The sequence below is a fragment of the Pleurodeles waltl genome, chromosome 7 (assembly GCF_031143425.1).
Source record: "Pleurodeles waltl isolate 20211129_DDA chromosome 7, aPleWal1.hap1.20221129, whole genome shotgun sequence".
In the NCBI taxonomy this organism is placed as follows: domain Eukaryota; kingdom Metazoa; phylum Chordata; class Amphibia; order Caudata; family Salamandridae; genus Pleurodeles; species Pleurodeles waltl.
Window position 1 is genome coordinate 1,224,080,184 of NC_090446.1, and position 17,376 is coordinate 1,224,097,559.

General features: G+C 45.0%; 1 protein-coding gene across 1 annotated transcript in view; it reads right to left on the minus strand.

Moving 5' to 3' along the window:
• The window catches only part of LOC138247376 (leucine-rich repeat and fibronectin type III domain-containing protein 1-like protein), a 93,018-nt gene extending 82,221 nt beyond the window's left edge, over window positions 1–10,797 (minus strand). Inside the window, exon 1 of the mRNA XM_069202032.1 lies at window positions 10,590–10,797. The gene's annotated coding sequence lies outside the window, so the exon portion shown is untranslated. The remainder of the gene's footprint in view (window positions 1–10,589) is intronic.
• Between the last annotated feature and the right edge of the window lie 6,579 nt (window positions 10,798–17,376).

The following is a 17,376-nucleotide window of genomic DNA, read 5'->3' on the forward strand; positions in this document are numbered from 1 at the left end:
CCAGGATCTTCACTTCCAAGTTAATGAGAGAAATAGGTCTGTAGGACCCTCAGTCTTCCGAAGGCTTATCTGGTTTCAGGACAACCATGATATTCGCACCTCTCAGGTCATGTAAAAGTTTCCCGCTGAAGAGTGATCCCTCATACAACTCTAGCAGGTGGGGTATCAACAGGGACACCTACCATTTGTAGAGTGCCAGTGGAACCTATCTGGACCTGAGACTTTCCCTGAAGGCATGCCTGAAATGCTCAATGGATTTCCTCTGCAATGGGTGACTCATCTAGGTCCCTGCTATCCTGGGCTGTAAATGTCCACACTGGCAAGTCAGGGATTGTGGGTCTATCCAGCTTCCTGTGGGGGGCTCTCAAGCAGTATTTAGGTCCCTAAAATGGGAAGCGAAGTCCTGTACTATGCCTTCTGCTTCTGTCAGCATCTCCCTCTACTCTGTCCGCAGTTCAGATATCATGGTACAAGGACGATAGGCCGTCGCCAGCCAGTAGATCTATTTGCTCACTTTATCCCCATCGCATAAATGTAGCCTAGGGAGTGAAGCTGACTCAGCTTTGCAAAGTACAGGACCTTGTGGTGGATGCCTAGGCAGACCTGGGCCAGCCTGCACTTATTTGCCTGTGTAGGGGGAGCCCCAGCAGTGCCCACCAGTTCTGCAATTTTTCCCTTCAGCTGCAGCAACTTTTCCTCCCTACACCTAGTGTTGCCTCCTACAGACAAAAACGCCCAGCCTCTGAGGACGATCTTAAATGCCTCACATAGGGTCACTGGAGAGGTGATAGATTGTTTGTTAAACTCACAATACTCTGTGATAGTGCCCATGATCTCCTCCTCAAAGTATTCATCTTGGAACCACCATGCATTAAAGCACCCAAGTCCCCTCTAATCTCTGTGACCTCCAACCAATGTCAACAAAACCAGGGAGTGGTCTGAGAGCACTCAAAGAAGAATATGGGATGCAACCATAAACTCCCAACAAAGCAAAGTTGCCAGAGGGATGAGTTCCTCCTGCCCTCGTTCAGTAATGATAATTCAACACTTTGTGATCACTAAATGCCTAAGGGAGAGCCAACTCACATTTGATAGGAGACCTCTCTGCCTAATCCAGGGGACCCCTCTGGTAAGGCCGACCACATCTGCCATGGTCGATAAGGAGTTTTGTCTTCTGATCTGTGTCGTCATCTGGATGTCTTATGTCGTTGAGGCAGCGCCTTCCGGGCAGTGGCCATTGAGCCTCTCCAAGGTGTCCTAGATGACAAAAATGTATGCCACTGGGGTAGAAATCCCCATCATGGAGTTCTCCTGACAGGAAAGTATAGGAAATTTAATATAGTGTATTATTATTAACAATTTAAAATAATCTAACGTTTAACATAAACAAATAATATTAAAATATGTGATGTTGACTCGGAAATATTAAAATAAACTTTTACAACACATCACCTCCTCATTGTAAAAGTTGATTAAAAATAATATAAAAACATTAATTATTCTCCTATGTAGGATTTTAAACATTGCACTAATTTTATTAATTTTACGTTAATTTCCATTGGGGTGCTATTTCAACTTCCTGCCTTCACTTATTTATATGAGAATGTATTGCAGTACCAATGACCTTCTGTGGTGCTTTGTTTACTTCAGGTCTGTTCAGGGGTACACTTTTTGGGTTATAGTAACTTTAGAAGTGTATTTTGTGAATTGTAATGGTATTAAGGCATATCTTCAGGGGGTCTTTAGGGTGTGATACCCCCAAATGAATACATTCTTGACTTGGTAGTTGGGTCTGGAGGCCCTGATTCGGGTCTACTAGGTCTGTGTCATTTTTTATTACCATCCTTATGTCACTAACAGGTTTTAACTTATTCATTTTTGAATCAGGAATCTAAATGTATTTAAGCCCAGGTATACAAAGATTTTTGATAGACCTTTCAGTCTTTCAGTCTTAGGGTGGTCTTCTCACCTGACTGTTTGCCTTCCTCCTCTATTTTTGCTGATCTGGGTTTATCTGAAGTGGGACACTGCGCGCTTTCATCTAACCAGTGATAAGATTCATGTGCCCACTCTTCAAAACATGTTAACATTGGCTTAACCTAATTAGCATATTTAATTTACATATAAGTCCTTCATAAAGTTGTACAACATGTACCCATGGGGTCTAAATTAAATGCTACAATGGGCCTGCCACACTTCTTGTGCCACCCATTTGTTATTGCAGCCAGTGTGTGCAGTTTTTAAACTGGCATTTCCACATGGCTAAAGAAACCTTTTGCCAGGCCCAAACCTTCCTTTTTTAATGCATATAGAGCACCCCTATTGTAGGCTCTTAACAGCCCAGGGGGCAGGATGCAATATATTTAAAATGTATGATATGTAATTTTAAGTTGAACATGTCTGGTAAATTAAAACAATCCTAAATCTGTTTTTCACTACTCCAAGGCCTACCTCTTCCACAGGATAACATTTTAGTTGACTTATTACTTTTAATAAGCTGTCATTTTCAAATGTGAACAGGCAGCCAGTTCATGCTTGATGTTTTTGGAATTGTAATGAAAAATCTGCTCTTATGGTAGTGTTGGATTTTAAATTGCAATTTAAAAAAATCTCACTTTTAGAAAGTTTACATTTTCCTGTCTTAGCCATTTAGCACCTGTAGCCTGTCCCTGGGTCACAAGACGCTATAGCTCACAATGTGTGTTTGTGTATTCCTCCTAGACATGTTCCTGCATGGGCCATCACAGGCAGGATGGGATGGTGGAGCAGGGCACATCCGTACTTACACTTGAATAATCTGTGTCCTGCGTCGACATGAAAAGCTGCATAACCCCTGTAGTTAGTCTGAATCCAGACAGGGAAGGTAATATGCCTTGGACTTCAAAGGGAAATGTCTAGAATCTTCTCTTACCTTCCAGGTGAAGGGCACCAGGTATAAATGTTGAACCTCAGACATCACCTCTTCATTACACTTCTGGACCTGTGTTTACTCTGCCAGGAAGTAGAACTGATGTGCTAATGAAAGGACTGCTGCTGTTGCTCTGATGTACTGAACTGCTGCCTGCTGCCTCCTTGCCTGGGAGAGAAGGGCTGGCTACCAGGCTACCAAAGGGAGTACAAGGGCTAGTTGGCTAGTCTCCTACCTACAGCCTCAGGGCAGAAGAGTCCAACAACCTTGATCCCAGCACCTGGTCTCTGTCATCTGTGAGTCCTACCCTGCCCAATGGTGCAACCCCAATCCTGGATCAAAGGGAGTGGGCCTGAAGGTGCTCTGCCAGCCTAAGTGTGGACTTAGCAGGACCAACTCATCCTCTCTGCTGTGGGGGGGCACAGCTGAGCAGAACTGATGCATTGACTCTGCTGCAAGGGTTCTACTTACGCAAAGGACTCTGCACCATGTTTGCAGCCTGCATCAGAACTGCTGCCTGCAGTTGGAGCTTTGCACTTTTTGGCGCTATTTTCACTCAAATCCTTAAACCTGCAAATCTCCAATTCTACTGATTATATTTTTGTTGTTTTGGTTTTGTATTATTAATTAACAATGAGTCTATTTTTCTGAACTGGTATGGATGGGATCCTTTTGTAGTGTGTTTTCACTGTGTTACTATTTGAAGTGTTGGACATTGCCTCTGAGTTAAGCCTGACTATTCTGTGCTAAGTTACCAGAGGGTTGAGCACAGGTTACTTTAAGATCTGCTTGTGACTTCACCTGGGAAAAGATTGTGGCTCCTGCTTGAGTAGGGTTTCACCCTCCTCGACCAGTAACCCAATTTCTTACAATTGTGCATCAAGTTTGGGTCACTCTATTGATGCAGATCCAATGCAAAATGATTTTTAGTATTTACAAAGCCACAAGTGTTGATTTGTGTAGCTTCTAAGAAAAAGTAACACAACAAAGTACATTGGACTGTCTTGTGTTAATATGCATTAGGGAGATGTTTCATTGGTGGTGTATGGTTGTTCCATGCATCCACCCATGGATTTTAAAGCAAAATCATATTTAGAAAGAGTTGCAGACATGGATTTGCACCCAAGTGTGCTCCTATCTGAGGCTAGTTTAACAAGTAAAGCTATTGTTATTTATCCTTGTTATTTCCTCTTTGCATTATGCAGTACAAATGCTCATTGATTTGCACTAAACCACTTCACCACTTCTTTGTAAATACATCCCTTAGTGACCGGTTTATTTAAAAAGTTGCAAATCTTCACCCATAGAAAGACACTTGAATGGATGCAAATGTACTATTTTTGAGAATTCACAATTATTGGCAGTGGTAGGCTTGGAGCGCTACTCCATTCTTAGTTTCCCAGGCATACTACTAGCATTGAAACACCCAAAATGTGATGGGACAAATGCTTTCAAATGGTCTAACCACTGGAAATTCCTTGTGGTATGATTGTTTTTCACCTTGTGTGCCACAGTAGACAGAGGACAGATTAAGGATTAGCAAACAGAGTAAAGGCAGGTAGGGTGATGGAGACCTTTACTGCTTTTATTCAATCTGCCAAATTAAAGATGTCCACTAGCCCAGCAGACATTCCTTCACAGTGGTAGGAACCACTGTCACAAGTTTAATGGCTGGCTGGCTGTCAAGCATTTCAGAGTTTGAGTGTTTTTGAAAGAATAAGCTATTAACCCCATTGCAGTTTTCTCCATTGTTAGGGGGTCATTGTTTTTTCTTTTCTTTTCTGTTTGTCACTGCCAGGAAACACAAAACGCAATAAAAAGCCAACTCCGATTTATAAAGATAGATTATAGATATATTTTTTTTAAATTACATTAAAACAACAAAACTCCAATAAAGGGAACCGGAGATATGAATTTTTAAGGATTAAATGTTTTTTATCGCATAGAAAGCACTAATCCAGACATCTGGTGGTTAAAATTTGAGGCTGACTACGATGAAGCCCTGCTCAGCTACAGTGAGCAGAGGGCCTCGGTCAAAGTTTTACCTTCAGACTTCGCTTTTTTCTTGAAGATTTTTTTCACCAGGATGAAGTCAAAAGTCGGATCCGACCTCCCTGGAGCCCTCTTTGTATAACCCTCTCAGGAGACTTCGGTGAAGGATTCTACATTCGGACTTAGGTGATTTTTTCATGATAGAAATCTTCATCCGGAACAAACTTGAAATTGAAGCTGACCTCTCTGGATCCCTCTTCTGATCCGTTGCACGGGAAGCCTCTGGCAACTTTTTACATTCGGACTTAGGAACCTTTTTAGAGATTATTCTCTTGGACGTCGGATGACTCGCCACAGCAAGCCAATTTCGAGTCAACGTCGTCAGATTGCCTTTCCACGAGCACCTGGTGAATTCCTGGATGTCTGGGGCTCAGGAGTGTTTCAGCGGGAAGAACCTGCAAGTCAGGCCAGGTCGCGGTCTACGTAACCCGGCTTGACTCACGCCGTTTGGTAGGTCCACTTATGAAGCTTTTATTCCAAAGTTGCTCCAAACTTCTGTATCTTTTTGCAGAAGGTCTCTGAACATCCTTCACAACTCATCCCAAAGTTCCAGAAGCTCTGAGCTGCTCCTTGAGGGTTAGGAATTTAACTCCCAGAATGCACCTGGCTCGAATCCAAAAATGACCATCTGGTCAGTTTCTTCAGGGCTTGATGCAGGGGTCTCTGGTAAGCTATTTTTTAACTGTAGCAAACAGGGAGTCCCTTCTTGAAGCATTTGAAGACAGGCAAAGTCATTTATCCTTGCTCCTGGTGTGGAAAGCAGGGAGGATCTTGATCAGTCATGTACAGGCCACCACACTCTTCAGTGAACACTTCCTGGGAAGTATGGAAAAAATAAATGTCACGGAGCATCATTCTCCCAAAATCCAAGATGGCAAATATTAAATTTCAGAGGTTAGGTCTGGCTGAACCCACCCACTAGTATGGCTACGTTTCTCTTGGTGCACCCCTTTCTAGCCCTCCCTTAATCTAATTAGGGGGGACCTGACTATCTGGCTTTGCAGGAAATGTGGGCGGTACAGTTTCTGTCCCAAATGTCCTTCCTTCCTTTATATACCAGTTTGTCTGCTCTCCCCCATCGTGTTCTACCATCTGCTGAGGCAGATCTCCGCCTACCAGATGCTTCCTTTTTGTTCAGCCCAGGTCACTTCACACCTCATCAAGGCAGCCTGGCCAGGCTGCGAGAGGCTGACAAATTAGAGAAGGGCACTACAGAGCTGAAACTGGTAACTTTTAGAAAGAGTTTTAAAACTCTTTTTAGATGCAAGTTATATTAAATTCAAAGTGGCAAGTAGTTGGATTTATTATAACTTTGAATTTGGTACTAAACATGCTATATATATCTCCTTTCTAAGGAAAATAATACTTTATTAGTTTAAAATAAAGTCTCCCCATTTTAGCCTATGTAGCCCATTCACTGAAATGAGGGAAATAAATGTAGCTGTTTTTCCCTCACCAGAGCTGATAAAACATCTTTTATAAGGTCCCTGCTTATAGTTAAACTGTGCCTAACCCTGGGGGCACCTGGGGCACACCTTAGGGGTGACTTAGATGTTAAACTAAGGAAGCTTAAGACTTTGGAAGTACTTTTAATTCTAAAGTTGAATGTGGGGTTAACTCTGACTTAAAAGCAGCCAGCAAGGCAGACCTGTCTTTGAAATTACGCTGGGCCCCACAGCAGTGCACCTATGGGTGCACTGCCTATGCTGGGGTCCCTAAACCTACATGCCCAACCATATACTAGGGACTTATAGGTAGGTTGGTACTCACAATTATAATTAGCCTTAGTTGCATAATCATTTTAATCAGAACACAGGCCACAGGACTGTTTATCAGTGCCCAGGACACCTTCAGAGTCAGAAAAACACCAGCATGAGTGTAAAATGGGGGCAAAAGGTTTAGGGGCTTCTGCAATCAGGCCTGATTTCTTACAGTCGGCGGAAGTTTTACAATGACAGTGTAAACTTGCTATGTTGACATGAAACTTGCAGTCTACCCCACTCAGAATCGACAGGGTGTACCTTGACTTTGGTCGGAAAGGGTTCTCTGTCATCATTGCACAATGCAGATCAGTACTGGCCCTTCTCCTCATAGCAACAGTCCATCCTGAACCTAGATCACCTCACACATTCACCCTGTGGCCATCTGCTATTGCTTTTTGAGTCAAGACATTTGAGACTCAGAGCCCCTGAATCTCACTAAACTACACCCTTGAATGGTGTTACTCTTTGTGTGTGTGTGCTTTGTGTTGGATTGTCTCTGCAAACAACTCCTTTACTAGATCTAAACTCTCCAACCACGGTAAGTATTCTACTTTTTCCAGTGACAACCTCTTAGCCCTCCCACATTTACTATAAAAACATATATCTATGTGTGCAGAAGTCTGTGCATACAATAGAATGTAGGGAGGGAGGTTGAGCTCTCCAGCCTCAATTTTGCTAAACTGCATTTTGCAGTACACGAGTGGTACTATTGTAGTAGTACTTCTTGTACTATAAATGCAACTTCTGAATTGGGCCCTATGGGTTGTATCCAATGAGTTTGTAACTCGTGGTTTTATAAGATCCTTAATTACCATGTTGCCTTAGGCTTGCTGTGTTTTGATGCCAAACCTCAACAATACTCACAAACTGAGGAAAAAAGCAATAGCCATTCTCTTGTGGATGGCACCATTTCCACCATTTTATGGTTACCGTGAATTCCAGGCTGCTTTTGATTGTGTTCCCTGGATCTGTCCTAATCCGACCCATACCACCTTCTTATGTAAGAACGTAGATTACGAATGGATGTGGTCTCTTTTTCATGTGTGCAAGTAAGCAATGAGGGCAGGCATTATAAGATTGAGAGAGCACAATGTCTCATTAAAGCTACATAAACATTTATGGGGGAGGCTGACTCTTGGAAGCGTTTGAGAATTTAAAAAAATGAAAATACGTATCCCTACCCACTTAGAGCGTGTTCTCTTTCAACTCCAACCCCGCAACTTGAATAATCCCCTACCCTTGACCGTACTAAATAACTGTTCCGGGGTAAGAATGGATCATGGACAAATCCATAAAAGCCTAGGAGATCACTTATTTGAGGATATTCCAAACCTTTACAGTGTGTCCCTACCCTAGAATATCGGCTGGCATTTGACATCTTCATGACGTTTGGCACAAAGGCATTTACTCATTCATAATATTATCACAGTATGAAATAATAACATGCATTAGTAATCTAACCCGATATCCACACAGCCTTTCCTACCCATTACATAGACTAAAAAAAGTGTTAAAAATGACATGTGACAGATACCAGAACTACATAGAGGGGTCCAATGCATTTAAGGGCAAAGCAAGGGTGCTTTATGCCATAGTACAAACAGGGGGAATATGATCCCATCCCCTAACTTAGCAGTAAAAAACAGCTATCATTTTGCTGCAGCATTCGCTTCTCGACTCTTTGCTATGATGCCATTGCACCTGATGTGCGACTGATTTGCTAGGCGCAAGCACCCTTTATAACAGTAGGCACTCCAATGGAAAGCAGGCCCTTCATAATATTATCCAGCATGTCTAGGCTCCCTCTTATTAACAAAGAATAAGGAAATTTAGTTGGTTTCCTGACATGAACAATCAAGGACCCCAGACTTAGAACCTATCCAAAAGCTGATTTTAACCAAATATTAAAGGCAAAACAAATACAAGAATAAATGGAACTAAGCTTAGACACCAGCATGTAGCACTCAGCACTGTCTGCCTGAAGGCAAAGGACAAAAAAAGACACAGGCTCAGATTTAAAAAGATTTTGCATCGGATTTGCATTACCATTTCAACTCAGACCTGACACAAAATCCAGGTCGATATTTATAAACTAAAGCAAATCACAAATTGCGCAGATTTGTAACAAAAAGTAGCGCAGTTCAGTGCAATGCACTGCCATTGCCTAATTGTCTGTGGGTGGTTCATGGGTATTCCCATGTAACCATCTATGGGGTTTGATGCATGGGTTTTGATGCAAATCCCTTTCTACAAAGAGTTGTAGACAGGGATTTGATCCAAAATCCTCTGCCTCCCTGTGGAAAGCTTAATGAGAAGTATTGTGATTTCTCCTCACTTTTTCCCCTTTGCCTGTCTGCTATACCCTGCATCATAAAGGCAAAGAGGAGAATGCCTTACAGCATGTTTTTATTTTTATTTTAAGGAAGGGGTCCCAGCTATGCTGATCACAATGGAGGAATCCTTGTGTCATGGTGCAAGGGTGCCTGCTTTAGCACTAAGCAGCCACAAGTGTGCCAGCATTAGGGGATAGCAGAAAACTGCCCAATATCTGTGTAATTATGTTTTATTCTCTCTCTTTCACACAGCGCAGCACTGCAAGTTCCCTTTCTGCATTGCATTATGCATTGGGTGAAATCTTAGTAAATATGCCCCCAGGTATTTATGTGATAGTGACAGAGGAGGGGCTAAATACATCTTTTAAATGTATAGTGTAAACACAGTTGCCTGATTCCCACTCACGTTTAGAAAGAAACAATTGTAATGAGGAAGATAAAACTTTCGCTAAAAGCAGTTTTACTACAAGTTGAAATACATCTTTGTTGGATCCTGTATGCTCTCCCTCACTGGTGACATTCTGGGCGATTGCCTAGAGTTGACTTAATCAGTGAGCTAGTTGTGCAACTACTCAACTGAAACTTTTGATATTGCCACAATGCGAGTCTCCTATATGATACAAATGAAAACATTACACTTTAGTGAAATTACTGTCAAATGCACCAATTAGCATCGTGAAATCGGAGAGAGCCCCAAACCCCAAGCTAAACTCTGAGATTCCGTGGAGTTTGATCTTTGTGCTCGCTCCAGCAACTGCAGTACATGCACGTTTTATTGGAAATGTTTGCAATGTCATACATTTTGTGTTAGATAACAACTGTACATTTGCTCCCAGGTGTCCACCGAAGCATTTACGTTTCACTGCAAACAGCTCTTCTAGCCCCACCCATCCATCATGTGGCATTGCAAAGGTGTTACCAGGGCCGTAGCTTTAGGGGGGTTGGAGCTTGACCCCTAAAAAAAATGTATTCTGTTATAAATAGTTGGTACAAGTGGTTTCATTCAGGTATGGTGAGGTGCCTGTTGGATTACACCCTGTATGTTTACATAAATATAGACAAAACGCGCGCACACACACACACTCGCTCCCCCGTCTGTTTCGAAGGACTTAAAAATGTTGGTTAGTTTGACAAATAGTCATTATACATTGCCCCTTAAACCCAACTCATGCCCTTCTTCATTGTTGGGAAACCTGAAGTTCACTCCACCCCTCCAATCGTACGGACCAAGCTCCCCGCCGTGTGTTTCGTGCCGGCGGGCATGCATGGGCTGTAAAAGACAGCCACAATTGAGGTGCAGTTGCCACCCCCTCGTGCCCCTGGTTCTCGATGCCACTGCATAGGGATTGTGTAAAGGAAGAATGCCAACTTTGGAGATCAGGAAGCGACGCCCAAACGTTGGCGTGGGAGCACGCACACGATATAATGAATAACATTAACAGCATGCGATTCTGTTCTACAGGTGAATGCAAGAACATTTTGAAACTCACATCCCTTTACTGCAACATTAGAAATACACCTCTATGTACTCACGGGCCTCAGCAAGATGCGACGGAGAGTCTTGTTATTCGCCTTGGATAAAAGCACAACAATAAAGCGAACACCTTGTGCCAGGAATATTAGTCTCCAAGGTGAACTGTCAGGGGTAAGATGTACCATTTTCGGTTACGACCAGACTGTGCTGGCACCAGGTTTCACAAAAGCGTGCTTCCAAGAGACCACCTTATCTATCGGGCAAGCAATGGCCAACAAAACGACACAAGATGCAGGATGCATTGAATTTGATAGTTATAGCAATGCGACATGTCGGCAGCATTTGCTTAGTGTGCCTCCCCTGTTTTCAAAGTGGTTGCATCCAATTAGTGGAGGTGATTGCGAGGAAAGGAAAGTAAGAGTAATTGAAGCCAATCCCAAGGGTGTCAAGAATTAAAGATGCAGTAAAGGTAAGGGTTGCACGCAGTATGTTATGGAATAGCACACTGGCACTGGTTACTTACTGGTCACACTGCAACAAGTTTGTTCACGTGCAAAAAATAAGTAACTTTAGGGGTTAGCTATCAAAGCCACACAAAAAAAGAATATCAAATGCAGCCTGAAATGGGAAGTCGTGGAGCTGTGGTTTTATGTTTCAACGTTCATTGGAGTTTATGTCCGTGAGTTTTGTATTCTTAAAAAGTGCACTTCGAATAAAAAGCAAACAGTTATTGGACAAAGGGCATTTCTCTCGGCATTCGACCTCATTAGCAAACTGCCTCCTTGGAGAAGCCATGAATCTGATCTCATGGAGTTTCTCCATTCTTTGGAGTAAACACAAGACTCGTTTTATGTTTCTAAAAATCCCATAACTGATCCTGGATGTCTACAGCAGTAAAACTTTATCAGCTATTATCAATTCTGAAAAGTTCACTTATGCAGAATTTCCAGCAGTCATAAAATTCTAAATGGATACTGAAGGAGGCTGGACTGGCTTGTAGTGAGTACCAAGGGGTACTTACACCTTGCACCAGGCCCAGGTATCCCTTATTAGTGTATAGGGTGTCTAGCAGCTTAGGCTGATAGATAATGGTAGCTTAGCAGAGCAGCTTCGGCTGAACTAGGAGACGAGTGAAGCTCCTACAGTACCACTAGTGTCATATGCAAAATATCATAAGAAAACACAATACACAGATATACTAAAAATAAAGGTACTTTATTTTTATGACAATATGCCAAAAGTATCTCAGTGAGTACCCTCAGTATGAGGATAGCTAATATACACAAGATATATGTACACAATACCAAAATATGCAGTAATAGCAATAGAAAACAGTGCAAACAATGTATAGTCACAATAGAATGCAATGGGGGCACATAGGGATAGGGGCAACACAAACCATATACTCCAAAAGTGGAATGCGAACCACGAATGGACCCCAAACCTATGTGACCTTGTAGAGGGTCGCTGGGACTGTAAGAAAACAGTGAGGGTTAGAAAAATAGCCCACCCCAAGACCCTGAAAAGTGAGTGCAAAGTGCACTAAAGTTCCCCAAAGAGCACAGAAATCGTGATAGGGGAATTGTGCAGGAAAGACCAAAACCAGCAATGCAACAACAATGGATTGCCAGACGAGGGTACCTGTGGAATAAGGGGACCAAGTCCAAAAGTCACGATCAAGTCAAGAGTGGGCAGATGCCCAGGAAATGCCAGCTGTGGGTGCAAAGCAGCTGCTACTGGACAGTAGAAGCTGAGGATTCTGCAAGAACGACAAGGGCTAGAAACTTCCCCTTTGGAGGATAGATGTCCCACGCCGTGGAGAGTCGTGCAGAAGTGCTTTCCTGTGGAAAGACCATAAACAAGCCTTGCTAGCTGCAAAGCTTGCGGTTGAGGTTTTTGGGTGCTGCTGTGGCCCAGGAGGGACCAGGATGTCGCCAATTGTCTCACGGGACAGAGGGGGCACCCAGCAAGACAAAGAACCCTATTAGAAGCAAGCAGCACCCCGAGAAGTGCCAGAACAGGCACTACGAAGTGGAGTTAAACAGTGCTCACCCGAAGTTGCACAAGAGAGTCCCACGCCGCCGGAGGACAACTCAGGAGGTCGTGCAATGCAGGTTAGAGTGCTGTGGACCCAGGCTTGGCTGTGCACAAAGGATTCCCTCGGAAAGTGCACAGGAGCCAGAGTAGCTGCAAAAGATGTGGTTCCCAGCAATGTAGTCTGGCGTGGGGAGGCAAGGACTTACCTCCACCAAACTTGGACTGAAGAGTCACTAGACTGTGGGAGTCACTTGGACAGAGTTGCTGGATTCAAGGGACCTCGCTCGTTGTGCTGAGAGGAGACCCAGGGGACCGGTGATGCAGTTCTTTGGTGCCTGCGGTTGCAGGGGGAAGATTCTGTCGACCCACGGGAGATTTCTTCGGAGCTTCTAGTGCAGAGAGGAGGCAGACTACCCCCACAGCATGCACCACCAGGAAAACAGTCGAGAAGGCGGCAGAATCAGCGATACAGAGTTGCAGTAGTCGTCTTCGCTACTTTGTTGCGGTTTTGCAGGCTTCCAGCGCGGTCAGCAGTCGATTCCTTGGCAGAAGGTGAAGAGAGAGATGTAGAGGAACTCGGATGAGCTCTTGCATTCGTTATCTAAGGAATTCCCCAAAGCAGAGACTCTAAATAGCCAGAAAAGAGGGTTTGGCTACTTAGGAGAGAGGATAGGCTAGCAACACCTGAAGGAGCCTATCAGAAGGAGTCTCTGACGTCACCTGCTGGCCCTGGCCACTCAGAGCAGTCCAGTGTGCCAGCAGCACCTCTGTTTCCAAGATGGCAGAGGTCTGGAGCACACTGGAGGAGCTCTGGGCACCTCCCAGGGGAGGTGCAGGTCAGGGGAGTGGTCACTACCCTTTCCTTTGTCCAGTTTCACGCCAGAGCAGGGCTGAGGGGTCCCTGAACCGGTGTAGACTGGCTTATGCAGAAATGGGCACCATCTGTGCCCATGAAAGCATTTCCAGAGGCTGGGGGAGGCTACTCCTCCCCTGCCTTAACACCTTATTCCAAAGGGAGAGGGTGTAACACCCTCTCTCTGAGGAAGTCCTTTGTTCTGCCTTCCTGGGCCAAGCCTGGCTGGACCCCAGGAGGGCAGAAACCTGTCTGAGGGGTTGGCAGCAGCTGCAGTGAAACCCCTGAAAAGGCAGTTTGGCAGTACCCGGGTCTGTGCTAGAGACCCGTGGGATCATGGGATTGTGCCAACAATGCCAGGATGGCATAGAGGGGGCAATTCCATGATCTTAGACATGTTACATGGCCATATTCGGAGTTACCATTGTGAAGCTACACATAGGTTGTGACCTATGTGTAGTGCACGCGTGTAATGGTGTCCCCGCACTCACAAAGTCTGGGGAATTGGCCCTGAACAATGTGGGGGCACCTTGGCTAGTGCCAGGGTGCCCACACACTAAGTAACTTAGCACCCAACCTTTACCAGGTAAAGGTTAGACTTATAGGTGACTTATAAGTTACTTAAGTGCAGTGTAAAGTGGCTGTGAAATAACGTGGACGTTATTTCACTCAGGCTGCAGTGGCAGGCCTGTGTAAGAATTGTCAGAGCTCCCTATGGGTGGCAAAAGAAATGCTGCAGCCCATAGGGATCTCCTGGAACCCCAATACCCTGGGTACCTCAGTACCATATACTGGGGAATTATAAGGGTGTTCCAGTACGCCAATGTAAATTGGTAAAATTGGTCACTAGCCTGTTAGTGACAATTTGAAAGAAATGAGAGAGCATAACCACTGAGGTTCTGATTAGCAGAGCCTCAGTGAGACAGTTAGTCATAACACAGGTAACACATATAGGGCACACTTATGAGCACTGGGGCCCTGGCTGGCAGGGTCCCAGTGACACATACAACTAAAACAACATATATACAGTGAAATATGGGGGTAACATGCCAGGCAAGATGGTACTTTCCTACAGATACATGTTAGTGAAATAAGCAAATACACTTTACATTTAACTTTTACAATCTTTGAGAAACGCATATGTGTAGGATGCCGTCCTGGTGTGTAGTGGGTACCAACGGTACTTAACACCTTACCCCAGGTCCAGTTATCCCTTATTAGTGAAATGTAGTCAGTGTCCTAGAAGCCAGGCTGTCTAGAGATAGCTGTAGGCAGAGCAGCCAAGGCTGATATAGCAGACATGCAAAGCTCTTTCAATACCACTGTAGTCACAGAGTACTCACACACATGAAAAACAATAAGCAGTGTTACAAAAATAAAGGCACTTTGTTTTAGTGACACAATGCCAAAAATACTTTGGAGACTATACTCCCTTAGAAGGTAAGTCAAATTCACAATATGCACACTAGTAACCAAAAACAGGTAAGTAAATAGTCAGAAAACAGTGCAAACAGTGACAATCACAATAGGTTGCAAAGGTCCTAGGGAGAACACAAACCATATACTAAAATAGTGGCTTGCAAAAGTCAGTCTCCCACTTAGGCAAGTGTACTGTGTGGAGGGGCACTGGGAGTGTAAGAAAACACCAAAGGTAAGTAATAGACCCCACCCCAGAGCCCAGGAAAACAGGTGTAAATCACAGTAAGCTCCCTGAAACACACAAGAAATCATGATAGAAGATTATACAAGAACCAGAAGAGACTGCAGGACACCAACAATGGATTCCTGGACCTAAATACCTTTGGAAGAAGGGGACCAAGTCCAAGAAGCACTGAAGAGTCCAGGGAGAACAGGAGGCCCTACTAACCCGGATGAAGGTGCAAAAGGAGAACCACCGGTGAGAAGATAAAGTCAGTATTGTACCAAAGAAGACAGATGCAGGTTCCTGGTTGGTGCAGAAGATGTCCCATGCTGGATGGATGAAAGCAGTCTGGTTTGCGTCGCTGGATTACACAAACAAGCCTTGGCACATGCAAAGCTCACGGTTTGCGGAAGAGTGCGCTGCCCAGAACCAGGAGGGAACTGATGGCCTCCACCCAGGAGGGGAAGACAGAGAGGGCTCTCAGCAACTCAGAGAGCCCTCAGAAGACCAGGCAGCACACACAGAAGTCCCACAGCATGGGGACAAAGAAGGTGCAAATGGAGGCCCACGCAGCATGACACAAAGGATTCCCATGCCGCTGGAGAACCACTCAGAAAGCTGTGCATCGCAGGATGGAGTGCTGGGGTCTTAAGCTGTGCAGTGCACGAAGAACTTCTTGGAAGGTCACACACAAGCTTTGGCAACTGCAAGTCACGCAGTGAACAGGGGTACTGTCCTGCATGGGAAGGCAAGCTCTTACCTCCACCAAAGTTTGACAGCTGGATGTTGGGACTGTCAGAGTCACTTTAGTCCACCCGTTTTCCTGATCCACACCTGTCATCTGGAGAGGGAGCCCAAGCCACCCGTTCTCCCGGCAGAGATGTGCCTGCTAAAGCAGGGAAGTGACTCAGTCACTCCACGGAAGATTCCTTCGGTTCTTCTGGTGCAGGCTTAAGACAGGCAGTCTTCGGAGGATGCATGACCTGGAAACTGTTGCAGTTGCTGGCAGGAGCTGAAGATACAATGATGCAAAAGTTGTCCTAGCTTTTTTGCTGCAGTTTTGTAGAGTTCCTGGAGCAGCCAGCGGCTTTTCCATCGGTAGAAGTAGAAGTAAAGGATGCATAGGATTCCTGCTGGGGTCCTGCAATCCAAATCTGAACAAACACACAAAAGAGAGACCCTAAATGGCCGTGAGAGGGGGGGCTGTCACCTAGCCAGGTAAGCACCTATCAGGAGGGGTCTCTGACATCACCTGCTGGCACTGGCCACTCAGATGCTCCCAGAGTGCCCCACCATGTTGGAATCCAAGATGGTAAAACCCAGTGACTCGCTGGAGGAGCTCTGGGCACCACCCCTGGGGTAGTGATGGACAGGAGAATGGTCACTCCCCTTTCCTTTGTCCAATTTCATGCCAGAGCAGGGGCTGGGGGTCCCTGAGCCAGTGTAGACTGGATTATGCAAGGAGGACACCATCTGTGCCCTTCAAAGCATTTCCAGAGGCTCTGGTAGGACACCCCTCCCATGCCTGTGACACTTATTTCAAAAGCTTGACGGTGTAACACACCTCCCCCAAAGGAAATGCTTTGTTCTGCCTTCCTGGGATTGAGCTGCTCAAGCCCCAGGAGGGCAGAAGCCTGTCTGTGAGATGGCAGCAGCTGGGGCTGCCTGGAAAACCTCAGAAGGCTGGTATGGCAGTACTGGGTGTCCACTATGGAGCCCCCAGAGTGCATGGGATTGTGCAACCAATACTGGAATCAGAATTGGGGTACAATTCCCAGTTGTTAGACACGTTACATGGCCGTTTTCAGGGTTACCGTTGTGAAGCTGGACATAGGTATTGACCTATGTCCAGTGCACTCGTGAAATGGCATCCCTGCAATCATGAAGTTTGGGAAAATGGGCCTGGATGACGTGGAGGCACCTTTGGTAGTGCAGAGATGCCCTCACACACAGGTACTCTGCACCCAGCCTTCAGGGTTGGAAGACCTGATACATAGGTGACTTATAAGTGACCTGTTGCAGTGAAAATGGCTGTGAAATAGGGCATGCACTATTTTACACAGGCTGTAATGGCAGTCCTTTAGAAGCCTTTGCATGGGTTCCCTGTGGCTGACAAAAGTAATGCTGCAGCCCATAGGGATCCCCTGCGACCCCAATGCCCTGGGTACCTAGGTACCATATACTAGGGACTTACAAGGGGGACCAGTATGACAATTTTGAGTGAAATACTGAGTTACATGTATGTAGTGACAAATTTGGAAACAGACCTGGGGTTCGGATTAGCAGGACACCAGTGACAATTTGGGAAACAGTA